Source organism: Festucalex cinctus, chromosome 16 (genome assembly GCF_051991245.1).
Source record: "Festucalex cinctus isolate MCC-2025b chromosome 16, RoL_Fcin_1.0, whole genome shotgun sequence".
Taxonomy (NCBI): Eukaryota; Metazoa; Chordata; class Actinopteri; order Syngnathiformes; family Syngnathidae; genus Festucalex; species Festucalex cinctus.
Window position 1 is genome coordinate 16,846,538 of NC_135426.1, and position 16,918 is coordinate 16,863,455.

The window sequence follows — 16,918 nt, forward strand, 5'->3', positions numbered from 1 at the left end:
TGTTGAAATCCTCAAACATCTTGAAAATTCAGCCTGTGAAGCTAGTGTCACATATTCTCAACATAAAACTTGGTTGATGATGTTCCGTCTTCGCCAGATGGCCAACATTGGAATACGTTGTCTTCTAGACCATTTCTTTTTAACTTTAGCCAGGCATTTGTTGTAATTATAGAGAATGTGGAAAATGGTTATGTCGGTTAATAAGTCAAGGACATTGAATCCAGTATTGTAGCTGGTTCCAGTCATTAAGACAAATGGTTTCCCCTGTTTTTGACCGGCATTACCAAACCTCAAGCTTGTGTACTAGATAGATGGACGGCACTAAATTCAGAGTTTTCATCATTATGTGTGCTTGCAGAACTGATGCAATAATGGTTTCTTGGCTCCCACATCCTGAGCAAATCCGGGCCTTCTGCAGCATTCCACACGCAATTAAAGCCCACAGCCTTGGTGTTTATTCCCCCGGAGCAGTTTCACCCTGCCGTAGCTCAGCTCGCCTCGTACACTATGATCAATAAATCAGGTGAGGACCTCGCCGCGCCTACGTTGACCTTTGGTGATGAACTTGTTCTGACCGCACACTGATGAAAGAGGGGTACATTTCTCCGTAAACAGTATATCCACTGAATAATGTCAAACAACAAGCCAGTCAATAGTCGCTAAATGGCATTTTCAAAGTACATAATGCATACTAGAAAAAACAGGTGGTGTTCATCTGCGTGATAAATATTGCGAGTAGCTCGGTGAGCCCGTACTGCTCCTGAGGGCTCTTTTTTTTTCTTTTTTTTTTTTTTATAACGCAACTTTCCGCAATATTCCGTCCGGGTCAAAAAGTCACGCCAAGAGGCAGAAAGTTGCACAGCGTGTTGTGTTGTGTTGTGTTGTTGTGTTGTGTTCCGGCAGTTATTAAAAAGTTATGGGATTCACCCTAGGTGTCTGCAATGCACGGGAGTGTTGGACTGTTACAAAGAGCACATCATTTTAATTGCTCTAAACCCTTTTTCACCCACCCCCCCACCAATTCCTCTACACTTGCTCATTTGCATGCCATTTGCATTCAAGTGTATCATAACAGCGACTGCTTTGGCCTCATAAGATAGTTGTTTGTGTTCTCTTAGCCAGCATCCCCATGACAGCTCCGGCATGGGAATGAGCCCAACATAAAATACTGGATAATATCTCAACATAGCACTCGTGATACCGATACAAGAGACATTACATATACTGTATTGATACTGTAGCTGCCTGACTTCGATCGCAATTATACAATGGCGAGTTGAGGGTAAGTGTGTAGAATTGACTGACATCTAGTGGTTAATTAGTAGAATGCAATGACTTTTAACCACATGCACTACGGTGCCTCAGAGAGACCATAATTCACAAGACTAGCACCAATTACGACCAGTTATTTTTACTGTGAGCGAGTGAGCAGCCCGGCGAGCAAGAGTTAACCAGAGAGCCTAACGAGCAGCTAGCAGGAGAAAGCCGCAAAAGCTAGCGAGAGCAAAGCATAGGAAGACGAGCAGCGTTCAACTCATTGGGTCCGACACTAGCTGCAAGCACCACTACCAGGTATAACTGCATTCACAAAGTTCTCCTTTGGATATCCGTAGTAGAAGGATAGCGGCAAAACACGTCCAGCCTCCTGTAAGGCAGGGCACGACCTATATAATATAATTAGCTATGAATATATATGTATATGTTTAAAATGTACGTTGATGTGATAGAACTTTTTTTTTTTCATATTACTGCAATCAATAGTGGGTTTTTGAAATTAATGAATAATTAGTTTACCACTAGTTGGCATCATGGCGCAAAATTTTGCATGGTGTTGTTACTTAAAATACTATTTTTAGTGACTGGAGGGGGTAATCAATCAAAATATCCATCCATCCAGCCATTCTCTTGACCGCTTATTCTATTCCTCACAAGGGTCGCGGGGGGTGCTGGCACCAATCTCAGCTGGCTCTGGGCAGTAGGCGGGGGACACCCTGGACTGGTTGCCAGCCAATCGCAGCAATCAAAATATAATAAAATAAATAACCAGAAATAAAATACAAAATAAAATAAATCATTGTTTAAAAAAAAATAAAAATGTCAAGTTTTGAACATAGAAAAGTAAAAAAAAAAAAAACATCGAAATGATGACTGAGGCACTTTACAAAAGGAATGATTTAAAAGAACAATTCATTTAAATTTCTGAGGTAAAAATAAATAATATAGTAAGTTTACAAAAAAAATGGAAATAATTAAGAAAAATAAATGACTTCAAAGACATTGTTGAGGGGAAAATAGTTTACCAAAAATGGCAATGAAAAAGACACAACTACACAACTAAATAAATGGCAAAATAAAATTTGAAAATATATTTCAGATATCAACTGATAATTTTTTTAAATCAATAAAATGTAATAAAAGCACCAACAGATTTAGTTTTGGTCAACTTAGTCTTATGTCCTATTGATGAGTGTCTCAGTTATTTCACAGTGATTCTTTCACTGTCTTGCGATATACCGTATATCCATTACTGTCATGCAGTCGTAATTTCCGCAGTTCCAGGCCCGACAACCACCTGACCTCTTCACTTTCATCAAAACTTTTGAACTTTTTGAACTGTCAAGCTGTATTGACTGATTTGAAATGCGCTTCATTTCCAATCCGCTACTTAAGCTAAGTTAACCGGTGACCTCGCACCAGTGCCATTATCAATCAATCAATCAACTTTATTTATATAGCACCTTTCATACATTTAAAATGCAACTCAAAGTGCTGGACATCCATAATGCAATAAAATAAAAGAAAGAAAAAGCCCCCCCATCCCCATGATCATACCCACAGACACACCCAAAACCCAACAAACACATGAAAACCACAACATGGCGGGGCACAGAAGTACCCTGTAAGGAAAGGCACCCAGGAGGAGTTCATCCACAGTGAGATGGATGAAGACCAAGCATCCCTCTCACTGTGGAGGCTCCCCCATGAGAAAACACTGGAGCTAAAAATTTTATAACTACCAAATAAAAACATTTAAACACTAAAAGAAAACGGTTAAACACGATAGAAAAAATAAATAAATAAAAACAAAGCTACAAGACAATATAGATTAAAAGTTAAATAAATAAAAGGGGATAAAAAAGTAAAAATAATAATAAGTAAAATAAAATAAAATAAAATAAAAATAAAAAAGGTCAATCAAATGCCAAACTAAAAAAGTAAGTCTTAAGCCTCCTCTTAAAAACATAAATATTCTCTGCAGACCTGATGCTCTCTGGCATGCCATTCCATAGGTGAGGACCATAGTGGCTAAAGGCAGCTTCACCATGTGTCTTGGTCCTCACCTTTGGAATAGTTAAAAGACCGCTGCCAGAAGACCTCAGAGGCCGCGAGGGGTAATAGGGTAAAAGCAAGTCAGATAAATAAGATGGGCCAAGACCGTTAAGACATTTAAAAACTAATAAAAGCACCTTAAAATCAATCCTGAAACGCACGGGGAGCCAATGCAGCGATTTTAAAACTGGTGTAATGTGCTCCCGCCCTCCGGTCCCCGTCAGCACACGTGCAGCTGAGTTCTGAAGGAGCTGTAGGACTGAAATATTCTTTTTGGGAAGACCAGAGAGCAGGGAATTACAATAATCTAAACGACAAGAAATAAAAGCATGCATCAGCACCTCCGTGTTGGCCTGTGAGAGAAACGGGCGGACTCTGGCAATATTCTTAAGATGGTAAAAACCGATCTTGGCTACATTTTTAATATGAGGATTAAAAGTTAGCTCAGAGTCAAAAAGGACGCCCAAATTCTTTACACATTGCGTGGGTTTAAAATCTTGTAGTTTAGGTAAAAGTTTCTCTCTCTGACCTTCAGGACCGATGACTAAAACCTCTGTTTTGTCCTGGTTGAGCTGCAGGAAATTTTCTGCCATCCATGACTTAATATCTAAAATACAATTTAAAAGGGTATCAATAGGCCCCATGTCATCAGGTGACACGGCGATATACAGCTGTGTATCATCAGCGTAACTGTGGAAGTTGACGCCGTGTCTCCTGATGACTTCCCCAAGGGGAAGCATATAAAGATTAAAAAGTAATGGGCCTAAGATTGAGCCTTGGGGAACCCCACATTTAATTTCATGGGTTTCAGAGGAACATGTATCCATACTTACAAAGAAATATCGGTGTGTGAGATAGGAATAAAACCAGTTAAAAACTGTACCAGAGATGCCCACCAGGCTTCTAAGTCTGTTTAATAAAGTGTGGTGATCTACTGTATCAAAGGCAGCACTTAAATCCAGTAGCACCAAGACTGTAAGCTTTTTCACATCTTCATTACACCTGATATCATTTAAAATCTTTAAAAGGGCAGTCTCGGTACTGTGGTTCATCCTAAAACCAGACTGATATTTCTCTAAAATATTATTTGTATCTAAAAATGAATTCAATTGAATAAAAACAATTTTTTCTAAAATCTTACTTAAAAAGGGTAAGTTGGATATAGGTCGATAACTATTAAAACTGCTGGGGTCCAAATTGCTTTTCTTCAGAAGGGGCTTCACCACCGCCGTTTTAAAGGCGGCAGGAAAGACACCCGTCTGAAGAGAGCAATTGACTATAGTTAAAATCTGTTCCTCAAAAAATCCATAAAATGTCTTAAAAAGTGATGTGGGAATCGGATCTAAAAGGCAGGTTGTTGGGTTGACCTGGGAGAAAACTCGACCAAGTGTCCTTGCATCAACCAGGGTAAAACTTTCCAGTGTTTCCTCAGGTAAAAGTGACTGTCCATATTTATTAAAAATTATATTTTGATCAACTAAAAGACTGGACCTAATGCCATCAATTTTACTTCTGAAGTGGTCTGCAAAGCCATCACAGAGAGTGTTTGATGGAGTCTGTGATGGCTTTTTAAAATCAGGATTGGTTAAAAGATCGAAAGTGGAGAAAAGAAATTTAGGATCTTTTGAATGAACTGCGATTAAATTTGAGAAATAAGATATTCTTGCCTGTTTGACTGTTTTATTGTAGGATTTAAGTTGTTCACGTAAAATTTCATAATGTATTGAAAGTTTAGTTTTTCTCCACCTCCTTTCAGCACACCTGCATTTTCGTTTTAATTTTTTAATCTCGTCATTTCTCCACGGGGGAATAGTCTTTAATTTTATAGTTTTGGTTAAAAGTGGAGCTACTTCATCCAAAGTTGTTCTTAAGTTCTTATTAAAATTATCAACAATAAAATCACATGAAGCAGGTAGAAAGTCTGCAGGGATTCTCTTAAGATTCTCAATAAAATTTGCAGCCACCTCAGAAGTTAGGTAGCGTTTCCTCACTGTTCTCACCGGGGCATCCTGATGATTAAAACTGGCGATGTTAAAAAATACACAATAGTGGTCAGACACAGCCAGGTCAACAACAGAGGACACACCAATGGACAGGCCATAGGTTATGACCAAGTCCAAAGTGTGTCCTCTGTTGTGAGTCGGCTGTGTGACATGCTGTTTAAAATCAAGACAGTTTAAAAGGTTTAAAAATTCTCTGGACAATGGGTCCGAGATATTATCAACGTGGACATTAAAATCGCCAGTTACTAAAATTCGATTATAAGTAGTAAGTAAAATCGATAGGAACTCTGAAAACTCACTAATAAAAGAAGTAGAATGATGGGGAGGTCTATAAACTAAAACACAGAGAATAGGAGGATTGCTACAAAGAAAAGCATGATACTCAAATGATAGATAAGTATTAAAAATAACTTCCCTTGAAGCTAAAGTGACTTTAAAAATTGATGCAGTCCCACCTCCACGTTTACCATCCCTGTTAGAAAATAAAAAGTTAAAATTGGATGGGCAAGCCTCGGTGAGAACAACTGGGGCATCTGTGCCGAGCCATGTCTCTGATAGAAGAATACCTTCTAGGTTGTTGTCTAAGATCAGGTCATTTATAATAAAAGTTTTGTTTAAAAGAGAGCGCACATTCAGCACAGCCAATTTAATGTTTGTGCCGAATGTGCGCTCATAGTCACAATTAAAAGAATTGTTAACATATAAAAGATTATTAATGTTAAAAATGTTTTGTTTGTGTGTGGGGGGAAATCGTCTGCCTGTGATAGTAGAAATTGGGAAACTGTTATCTGTATGCATTCTAACTGTAGTGACTGTACTAATTGTAGGAATTGGATACAGAACTTCAGACACCGAGGGGGCAGTTAGTCATTGACGAAACACATGTAACGAATAAACAATGTTCTCGGCTAATTTCCGAGCACCGAGTATTGAGGGGTGAATACCATCATTTCTAAAATAAGATGCCCGCTCCCAAAACAAATTAAAATTATCAATAAAAGACATATTATAAAAACAGCATTCAGACTGTAGCCAAGAATGGAGGCTCAAAAGTCGGCTAAAGCGCTCGCTTCCTCGGCCCAGAGTAGGAATCGGACCCGAAATAAAAACATGTTTCCCACAGTCTTTAATGGCTTCCAACAAATCAATAAAATCTTGCTTTAGAAGTTCGGACTGACGGAGAGAAGTGTCGTTGGCTCCAACATGTATTACGATGTTCCGAACATAAGGAAATTTAGCCAACATGCTAGGAAACCGCTCTAAAATATTACGAACTCTGGCACCAGGGTAACAGCGCGTGATGGTGGATTCCGCTCTCAAGTTCCTCACGATCGAATCTCCGATGATGAGAGTGGTCGGAGCTGCTGTGACACGAGCCATGGACGTGGGACTCACCGGTCGCGTTCCCCGAGTAGTTACGGCAGCCTCGGTCACGGCGGGGGTAGCCTTAGTCACAGCGGATCCGGCTGCTGACGGCGAGCACGGAAGCCGCTGACAGCCTTGCGGTGGACGGGCTCCGGGAGAGCGTGGCTTATTTCCCCTCCGGTTACGGCTACGCTTGGTCACGGCGGGTGGAGCCTTGGTCACTGCGGATCCGGCTGCCGACGGCGAACACGGAGACCGCGGACGGCCTTGCGCTGGACGGGCTCCGGGAGAGCGCGGCTGATTCCCCCTCTGGTCCCGGCTACCCGACCCATAATGGCGGTCAAGCGGCGGGAAGTCCTCCTCATGGAAGACATTAGAGCCTCGTTTAATTGACGCACGCACCTGCGAGCTGATGTCTGGCTACATTTGGAGCGCATCGACCGCGAGCAGCAAAGCAAATTAAGGAAGGGAGGAGAATTTAAAGGAGGGAATTGAGGAGTGAAATCAATCACTGAAATCAGAGCTAAGGAATCCCTTTTATTTTCCGCAGCCAGTCAGCTCGTTTTTCAGGCGGCCTCATCTCGTTCATTAGTCAGCCAGATAGCGAGGCCGCTTCATTAGCTAGCCAGGACCGACCCTCAGACTTTTTAAGCAAATTTCAATGATTCCCAGGTGTCCTAAAACCGCATATATAAAAAAATATTTTACTTCGTCAGACTAACCCAAGGTTCAAGACATAACCTAACCTAGCCAGTTTGGACACATTTGCCTACTGGGCCAAATGGTGAGTATCGTTTTCAATGCCAACTGCAAAAGCATTACAACTAGGAGAGCGGTTTCTACTTGCAGAAGCGAAGCCCTTGGAATTTGGGGGGGGGGGGGGTTGAGCCAGCACCAGCCGACACAATAAAAACATTTTCACTGATGGAGGCAGCACTTCATAAATTGCAATAATCATGTCAACAACTTTGTTTCACAGAGTGTAGTTGACGCCCCCATCAACAACTGCACGAAGCAATCAAGTGCTACTTATCAGAAACTAACACTAAGTTTTCCAATTAACAACACTCCATGCAGATTTTTTTACTTTAACTGTTTGACCGCCAAAAATTCAGTGCAGCTCTGCTTACCTTTTGTGTGCCAGATATCATCATCTCCTTGAAAGCAGTTCTGGATCTTAACTAGTGTTGTTCCGATACCGTTTTTTGGCTCCCGATAACGATACCGATACCCAGCTTTGCAGTATCGGCCGATACCATACCGATACTTAAGGGTTTTTTTCCTCAACATGAAAAAGCTGTCCTGCCATCGGTTCAGAGCATTCAAGGGCCAATAGGATATCTTAGATCGGCATGCAGTGAACATGTCACATATCAGTGAATGTCGTGCACGAGCAAGACACAAGATGCTGCATCCAAAATCCTATATTAGTGTTGGAATTAATGGTATCGGCATGTTACTTGTGAGTAGTCACCGATAACAGTATCAGTATCGGAACAACACTAATCTTAACCCAGCCCTGTCATGATGAGCAGATCTCTGTGTGGGGGTGGTTCCTATCTAAAATGCAAATTAGACATAACAATAGGTATGCTGACTTTGGCTAAAGAGATGTAACCACTGGAAAGCTCCACGCAGTGATCTCCTCCCGAAGTTGCAGCCTGGACGATAACCAGTTTGTCATATTTATTTAGTTGCGCAGAAACTCTCAAGCGGGGCTGTATTTCTATTCCCCAGCCGACAAACTGCAGCTAGGGAGGTCAGGTGGTCCTATTCTGGCTTTTTTTTACTGGCTATTAAGTGATTTGGTCCAACTTTATCTCAAAGCAAAGCTATGATTTATCTCTATCCCGGTGCCAAGATAAATGACCCCCGCGTGTAAAAATACAATTGGTGTAATTGGTTCATTCTTCGCAGCGGCGCTCCATAACTCCTGCGTTATGTACCCCGGTGGCAGGTAATGTTTTTCATTATATGCCAAGCAAGTTATATATATATAGAAAACGGGTGGGAAGGGACTATGCCCGCAGCCATTTTGCTTGGTAAGTCCCCGTAGGTGCATCCAGTATTGATTAGGAGAAGAGAGAGAGTCCTGCACATACTCGTCAAGCTAAATTTAGCGAGCTAAGCAACACAAACACACAATGGCAAGCTCCTGGAGGGGATGCTGGGAAATACTCACACAAGTAGCAAAACAAAGGCCTCCCGTGGTACACAAAACAACAAAAGATTTTTTGCTAGCTGTGGCTAATTGGCTCCAGGTGTCATTGCTGAGGGTTCCCTCTTCCCACGGGCCGCGAGATTGACAATCCAGCGCTCGCCCCCAAAAAATTCTCAGGGTTGAAGTAATGAATGCAGCCTTCGCCAAACTTCTTTAAGCCACTTCAACAACTCGACAGATGCGATGCATCAAGATCTCACCGGGTGACATTCAGCCCTGAACTAGTCGAGCTGAAATTTGTTGAAATGCACTCACTGCGAATTGTAGATTAAATGCTTGGACGAAAATATTGATTGTATCACCACACGGCATTTGTGCGATATCGATATTATTTTGAATCGTGAAATATTTCCCACAATTACAATATCACAACTGCATGAACAATCGATCAAATTGGGGAAGAAAAAAGTTTTTTTTTAAACAACATGCTTGGAAATTGCTTGGAACCAGCGATAATTGATCCAGTGGGCCGAGATAGGACTCATTTTCAGCCCTGGAGTTTTAGCGCTCACTTCAGTTCACATTTTTATGAAAATACACAATTTTACAGTTTGTGGAAAAATGTAAAATAGATGAGCATTCCCTCCAACAATATTCATATTGCATTTGATCACAAATGTAATTTACAGTTGAATGCGCTTTCAAGAACATGGTCATTGTTTATTTGTATGTGAACATAAAATGGGCAAAAAAGGGAAAAAGAAACCAATAAGCAAATGTATATTAAATGGGATAAGACATATTTTACACTTCACAAGACACTTGCCAAATGAAGTTAATCCAGCAAGATTAAGGCAGCTAATACTACTTCTTGTTAGTACTCGTATTTTGAAATGTGTTCTCACCATTTCTGGGGCACACTGATAAGATGACTGACGCTAACTTGGACTAACTAGGACGAAATCACCACCAAAGATTAACATAAGCACAGATGTGTAGACTGAGAGAAAGTTAAAGTGTGTACATCCTGTACTTAAAAAGTGCATTTTCCTGAGTGAATCCGGCAGACTGCGACTTTAATGAGACAGTCAACATATGATGACACGTATGCTCTTTATTTACGTATGCGTTGGCTGCTGCATGCGCAATTTTGAAACGATGTGTCGTCTCCTGCCTCCCAATTCGCGGTCCAAATTATAGGACGGCCCACCGGGAATTGTCCGAGCCCCTCCAGATGACCCAGTTCGTGCCTGGGTAAAACTATTGAGAAAAAAAACTATGATTACTTTGGGACCTTACCAATAACTCGCAATATGATATTCCAAAAGTTTACCAAGATTAATACAGTAATAATCAATGCTTATGGGAATGAGAATATATCGTGACATCAAGTGTAAATGACTGTTCAAAACAGAGTTGTCCGTGTTTTTTTTTGTTTTTTTTTAAGCTTTCTAAAAGAGCATTTATCCAAATTTCTAAGCCAAACACCCCTAGCAATATCCAACAAACATGGCTGATCCCCTCAATAAACAAAACTTGTTTCAAGGCACCGTGTTTAATCATGCAAAGTATGCCAAAAATGATTTTTAAAAATTAGCCAGCGCACCCCAAAGCGTTCCAATTTGGTAATCTCTGCTCCAGAAGTTAACTCTGTTCTCTTTGACACTGCGTTTTTCCGCCCACCATCTGAGCAAGTTGGCTGATACAAAATGAGCTGGGTTTTTTTTTTTTTTCCTTTTTTGGTGGTTCCCAAGTTAATTCTCAGAAAAGCGCCTCCGCTAATCAGCACATTTCACATGAAAATGATGTCAATCGGCCTCCTTCAAAGGCTCTTAATCACCCGCCAGAAAAAAAGGCTGAAATGTGTCGAGCTTGCTGATCTCTGAGTGAAGGTTCCATGCAATTTGGTCACCCCGCCCGCTCGCTCGCTCGCTGCCTTCCCGCTTCCTCACTCGCCAAATTTCCAGATGCTGTTTGTGAATGTGACTTTTGCTCATTAGCCACTATGTGTGTTCAGCCGCAAAAGGCCTGCCAGTATAATAAGGACGCTCGGTTGGATAGTCTCGAAAAAGGTTTGGTCAGCAGGAATAAAATCACGGATGATTTTCACCCCCTTAAAAAAAAAAAAATCTGACACAAGGTGTCATTAAAGGAAAGCGAAGGCCCACCTGGAAATGCGAGCACTTTTCCCGAGATGGCAATTTAAGCGGAAAGAAAGGAAAGTGGAAAAGCTTCTCATCTCAGCGCTACCTGCGGGGTCCGTCAGACTTTCGGCTACAGAGGTAATTACAATTATGCAAATGAGCCACACTGTCATGCCATGGAACAAAAGCAACGCCACGTATGCACGCTGCAGTCCTCGGGCTAGCTTGTGGAAATCCTGGAACAGGGACAGTCTGCGTGTGCGCACGATGAGCTACGTGCATTTACACCTCGTTGTACTTGAACAAATTTCCTGTCTACCATTTGATGGTTCAGACACTACGAAATATCCTACCGGTATTCCATTCCGTACCTCATGTGGAAGTTGCCAAATGTGGTTTGGGCAGTATACACTGCCATGGAAAATAGTGTAAGAATCTGGAAAATATCAGAATCGAAAGGGGTTTGGGGCTGTTCACACTGCCAAGGAAAAGCCACAAAAAAACAATATCGGAGACCATTGTGGTGCAGTCAGGAATAGTTTGGAATCCAAAGTGATTTGTGTGTTTTGCACTTCCTAAGAAAAGCCCAACAACTTCAAACAAGATATTTTTAAAACGTTTGATAAAAGAGTGGTATAGTCTGCAAAAGGATGGAATCCAAATTGATTTAGCCCAGTTTACACTGCAAAATTTAAATAAATAAAAAAGCCCCCAAAAACTTGAGACCTGCGTCTGTTTGTAGTGTCGTGTGTATAGTGTCGTAGTATTATCTCAATAAGATTAGAATCTAAAGTGGTTTAGCCTGTCCGCACTGTCAAGGAAGAGTCAATGAACCTCAAATCAACTTTGTTCTTAACTACATTGGTACTGTAGCGGTAGTCTGAAATGATTGGAATCCAAAATTATTTGGCCTGTTTACATTGCTAAAGAAAAGTCACAAAAATGTCATACCTGAATCTGGAAAAGATTGAAATCCAAAGTGGTTTGGGCTGTTCACACTGCCAAAATAGTCACATTATACTTCAAGCCAATTCTGTTTTTACTACACTGATACAGTAGCAGTACAGCTGAAAAGATTGAAACTGTTTGTACTGCCATGGAAAAGTCTTTAAAAAAAAAAAGACAAAATGTCAGGGTCTTATTTTTCCTGAATTACTATTGTAATTGTATAGTCTGGAAAAGATTGGAATCCAAACTGGTTTGGGCTGTTTACACTGTCCGAACCAGTTTGTTAGTCATACAGCCAAGGAAACCTGACACTTGGATCTTGCCAATAGACACACGGGCACACACACACTCAATTTATACCTCTCGTTAAGCTCAAGAACATCGCACAGCGTGATAGTCATCTTCCCCAACAACATGTTGTCGCATCATCAGCCCACCTCGACTTAATGAAGTGCTTATCTGATGACGTTGGCTTATCTCAACAAAGATGAAAGCGGCGCCATGTGAAAAAAGCCTGTTCACTCGGACTCTACCAATCTGGGGGTTCCCCCGGGGGCTGCTTCCAATGCATGCATCTGCTTTGTTATCGCTGCTGTTGGTTTGGGAGCGAAGCACTGGAGGTCACCTTAGAAGGAAACTATTGGTGAATTGAAAACAAAAGTCTGTAATCATCAAATTAATCGCTATCACCCCTCCAAAAAGGCAGCCATTCATCACCGAAAATCACATGGGTAGACTACTCCCTCACTTTTGGCTGCAGGAAACTTTTTTGGGGGGGGGAATTTAAAAATGATTGCTCCTTATTAGTGCCTACTGGCAGCCTTATTTAGCTCATTGCTAAAATAGCCACTTGATATTCACCTGTGAGGCAGAAAACAAAACGCTAAATTTGGTGGCTTTTATCTGCCGGGTCTTTAATCGAACGGCAGCAAATTGCGGAGATGTTGCAGATAAACCTCCCTCGCGACGATTGATCGGCTTCCAGGTGGTCATTGAGCTTCTTCTCCTCACAGTCACAGAACACCACTGTTGTTGCTTTTTAGGGCTTTTTAATGGAGCAATCCGTCAATCCAACTGCACTTTTCCAATGGGTTTTCAACTCAGCTTGTTTTGTGGGACAACATCCAAAGCCTCAAAGAAAAGGACTAGTGCCTGCCTGCTTGTGAATCCACCAAGATGTCTCCTCCCTGGAGCCGATAATATCACGGTAAGGCCCAGAGGCTTTGAATAAACAAAGATAGATGAAAAGCCAGCGCGAGGGGAGAGGGTCTCGCCACCCGTGACAGGAAAAAGCACCGGAGCGCCGCGAAGGGGTGACCGTGCCTGCCCGATTTGTGCCTAATAAACTTGTCACATCCTATCAGGTCTTCACACGGGCGGGGCGCACGGAACCCCCCCCCCCAAACATCCCAGCATCAAGCCTGGTCAGGGGAGGGAGTGGATGTCCAAATGATGGATGAGAGGTCTCCATATGGGTGGTCATGGCGGGTGATACAGGTGAACTGTGAGCCTGCTGTTTTATTATTATTATTATTATTATTATTATTATTATTATTATCTCTGTTTTTTTAGCTTGTAAGGTGACCATGCTGACCCTGCACTTATTTATTTTTTTATTTATTTTTTTATTATTTTTTTTTACATAGCTCAAAGGGGCTGTCTGCTGGTTTCACTCAGGAAAATGCACTTTTTAAATACAGGATTTAAACAAAAAAAACTTCTGAATTTATAAATATGGGCTTTTCATTACATGTGGGGGTGATTTTTTCCTAACCCCCCACACCCCCAGCCTGTATTTTGTCATTTTGTGTTTGTTTTGTAAACAGCGGGCCGTTTCTGTGGAAAGACAGTGTTTACAAGTTTAATTTGCAATGCCTTACATAATTACATTTCTGTGTTTCAGCAAAAAGAGAAAATGTTACTTCCTGTCCTAGAGACCGTGTTTATGGCCTGGCCTCTAGAGGGCGCCCTGCTATTGAAACCCAGCTGCAAATGAGACATTTGCACTTGAGTTCCTCAACGACCCCTTTATCTCATCTCAACTTGCAATGTACTTTGTATTTGGAGTAATACACCTTTACCTCTGCATTGCAGGCATCAGTAGAGATTTGAGACATTTTACTGGATGGCACCGGGTCTCGTAAAGCTCTACTGAGTGGAAAATTATTCATAACTTGTTTCCTCTTGCGCCCTCGTGCACTTTCATTTTTTTATGTACACATACAGTATACATTGTTACTTCTCTTTCAGCCCGAAAGTGGCCACATTTTAAACATTGAATTCCCAGATGATGCGCATCCTCTCCACCACAACACACTCAGAATGACCAGCTGGAAATGAAAGATGCGAGCTTCTCTTCTAAGTGCTTAGTGTGGGAATAAATTGAAAGCGCCCGGGTCAATAAAAGTGATACAATTCCAGCGTTTGTTAAAAACTCAATTTAGTGATTTAAAAGCTTCATAAAAGTCAAGGGACATATCATGTTTATATAAGACATCCAAATAAGCACTTATCTGTGTGTAATTACTGAACTGAAGTATATCATTTAAGACTACAGGTACATAAAATTGATTTAAAATGAGAGGTCCTATATTACACCAAAAAAAAATGTTGATTTAGTAGGAAGGCAGCCTAATTATAATTATGGGTTTATGGCTTATTTCCTGCTCACGCCCTTTTCCAAAGCTCTACATTGTTACTTTGTTTTATTGTGTACAGACGAGTGGTGGATTAAATGCAAATAAATATGTCCTAAAAGGATTTCTGAGTGTAAAATGAGAGTACAATTCAGTGTAATGAATTGTAATGAGATGGTTTGGACAGCTAATAAAATCAAAATATTGTTGTTGTTTGTTTTTTTTGTTTTTTGTTACTACTCTGGCACCCCATTTTTGCTTCCCATTACCAAGCACAGTAATTCAATATGAATTGCATTACCGACTCAACACTTTCACTGCATTACGACTTGATATTGTTATTGCATACAGACTGATTGAATCCCGAAATAAGTCATGCATGTGGAATTAGTCGACTAAATTGTATAATTGCGACGTTAGAGCATCAGTTATGGCGGCGCTGAAAGGCCACGGGGAGCTAGTAATTGAATAAAAATGGCGGACGCGGTTGGTGGGATGTAAGCCCACCCCCCACCCTCCCTTGCCCCCTGGAGCTTGTGTAGAAACGACGTAGTGTATTACGGTGACCAGCGTTGCGTACTGTCGCGCGGCCGCCGCTGTCTGCCGCCTGCCTGAGCACCGCTAATGGATTGAAAAATGGAGGCGGCGTGCCGTTGCACCGACGGGAAGAATCACTTTAGGACTTTGCTCAGGCAGAAACTTTGCCACTGCCGTGAATACATGAATTAAATTACCTGCGGGGCGGCTTTTTCCGTCTCTAACAGCTATGTTGTCTTGCCACTTTTCAACATTTAACTTCTAACTGAAATGAACTCAACCACACAGACAAGAAATCCTACTGTAATGCTTGGAAAGAGTTTGCTACCAACATCTCTGAATTAATTTTTACTGAGCAATTTTGTGCTGTCACTTGTTGCTAAGCAGATTTCGTGGGGCACAAGCCACACAACTGAGACTGATGGTAGACCCAATCTTTGCGACACATTTACGTCGTAATTTGTCACGAGGAGGAGCGTGTTGGGCACAGCCGCTTGTATACGAAGTATTGATGGGGTACAAAGGAATTATTTGGGTACTTGTTACTTGGTGGAATATATGTGTCACACCTTATAACACATTTGTCATTTGTTGCGTGGCAAAATTCACCACATTCAACACCACACCGAGCCTTACAAACACATTTGTGTCGTCACCTGTTGCGAGGCAGAATTTGTGGGACACACCCAAAACGTAAAAAACATTTGCAGCTTTCTCTGTCACTTGTTGCTAGGCAGAATTTATATGGCACATCTGAGTTCTAACACATTAGCTCTGTCACTTGTTGCTAGGCTGAAATCAAAAGGACACGAGCAATTATACATGTAATGCTTATTTTCAACCACAGCGCTGTCATGACTGGGTCATGCCAGGGTTGTGTTTGGGTCATGACCGTGAGGTTAAGTGTCTGTTTTGAACTGATGTAACCATCATCTGGTTTCAACTGGAAAAACGCTATGCGATGTCAAAACTCTTTAATCTCTTTACTTGGTCAACAGCCAATCAGATAATTCCATGTCAGTCCTGTTACCCACATGTCAAGCCACAGCCGATCCGATCAATTCACTGTCTATTTAAGCCAAATCGAGAATTGTGTGTTTGTTGGATTATTACCTCTGTTCCTCTGTGCATCTCCACAGCCCAAGGGGGCTTGGTGTCTCGTGATTCTCACTGCATTCTCGTTGTTTCTCGTCTAGTCAAGTTTGTTCTACGCCGCTCGATGTTATGCGAATAAAGACTTGAAATCTTATTTGTGTCTGCGCTTTTGGGATCCAGTCGCAGAACGTAATTAGCGCAATCTCCTGGATTTGGTGAACCACGAACACTTGGCGCTAGTTAGGAAAAAAGTACACGCCTACACTGTCAATATTATGAAAGCAAATGTAGGATTAATGATCTAATCACACTCTTGAGATCTTATCACAATCACGCCATCAATTTAGACTGCATGTTAACTAAAAGCATCTTTCGAGAGCGAGGCTACATAAGCACTTGAATTTGAAAATCTTCCTTTTTTTTATAGTCCTTCTCATGACGTTATGGATAGAGTCCTTTTTCCCCCCAAGGAGGGCACCTGATCCTGTGTCATGATAACACCATAACATTGGTCATACGTCATAGCAGGGACCACTAGCCTTCGGCCAGGAAACAGGGTTAGCGTACAGGAAATGAAGGTGTGCGATGCTATCGCTAGACGTTTGACTTTCCTTCACCCTCTTATTGACTTCACTAGATCAAGGTAGTCATAGTGTTTCCTCCACCCTTGCCTGTCCGCTTGGATCAATATTCCAAAGA

At 41.5% G+C, this 16,918-nt stretch overlaps 1 long non-coding RNA gene across 2 annotated transcripts in view; it reads left to right on the forward strand.

Moving 5' to 3' along the window:
* Positions 1-14,766, forward strand: part of LOC144003353 (uncharacterized) — an 80,226-nt gene extending 65,460 nt beyond the window's left edge. For both annotated transcript variants that reach the window (XR_013278947.1, XR_013278948.1), the window contains exons 4-7: positions 359-523; positions 12,995-13,158; positions 13,316-13,448; positions 13,855-14,766. This is a non-coding gene — a long non-coding RNA (uncharacterized LOC144003353). The remainder of the gene's footprint in view (positions 1-358; positions 524-12,994; positions 13,159-13,315; positions 13,449-13,854) is intronic.
* Positions 14,767-16,918: the final 2,152 nt, after the last annotated feature.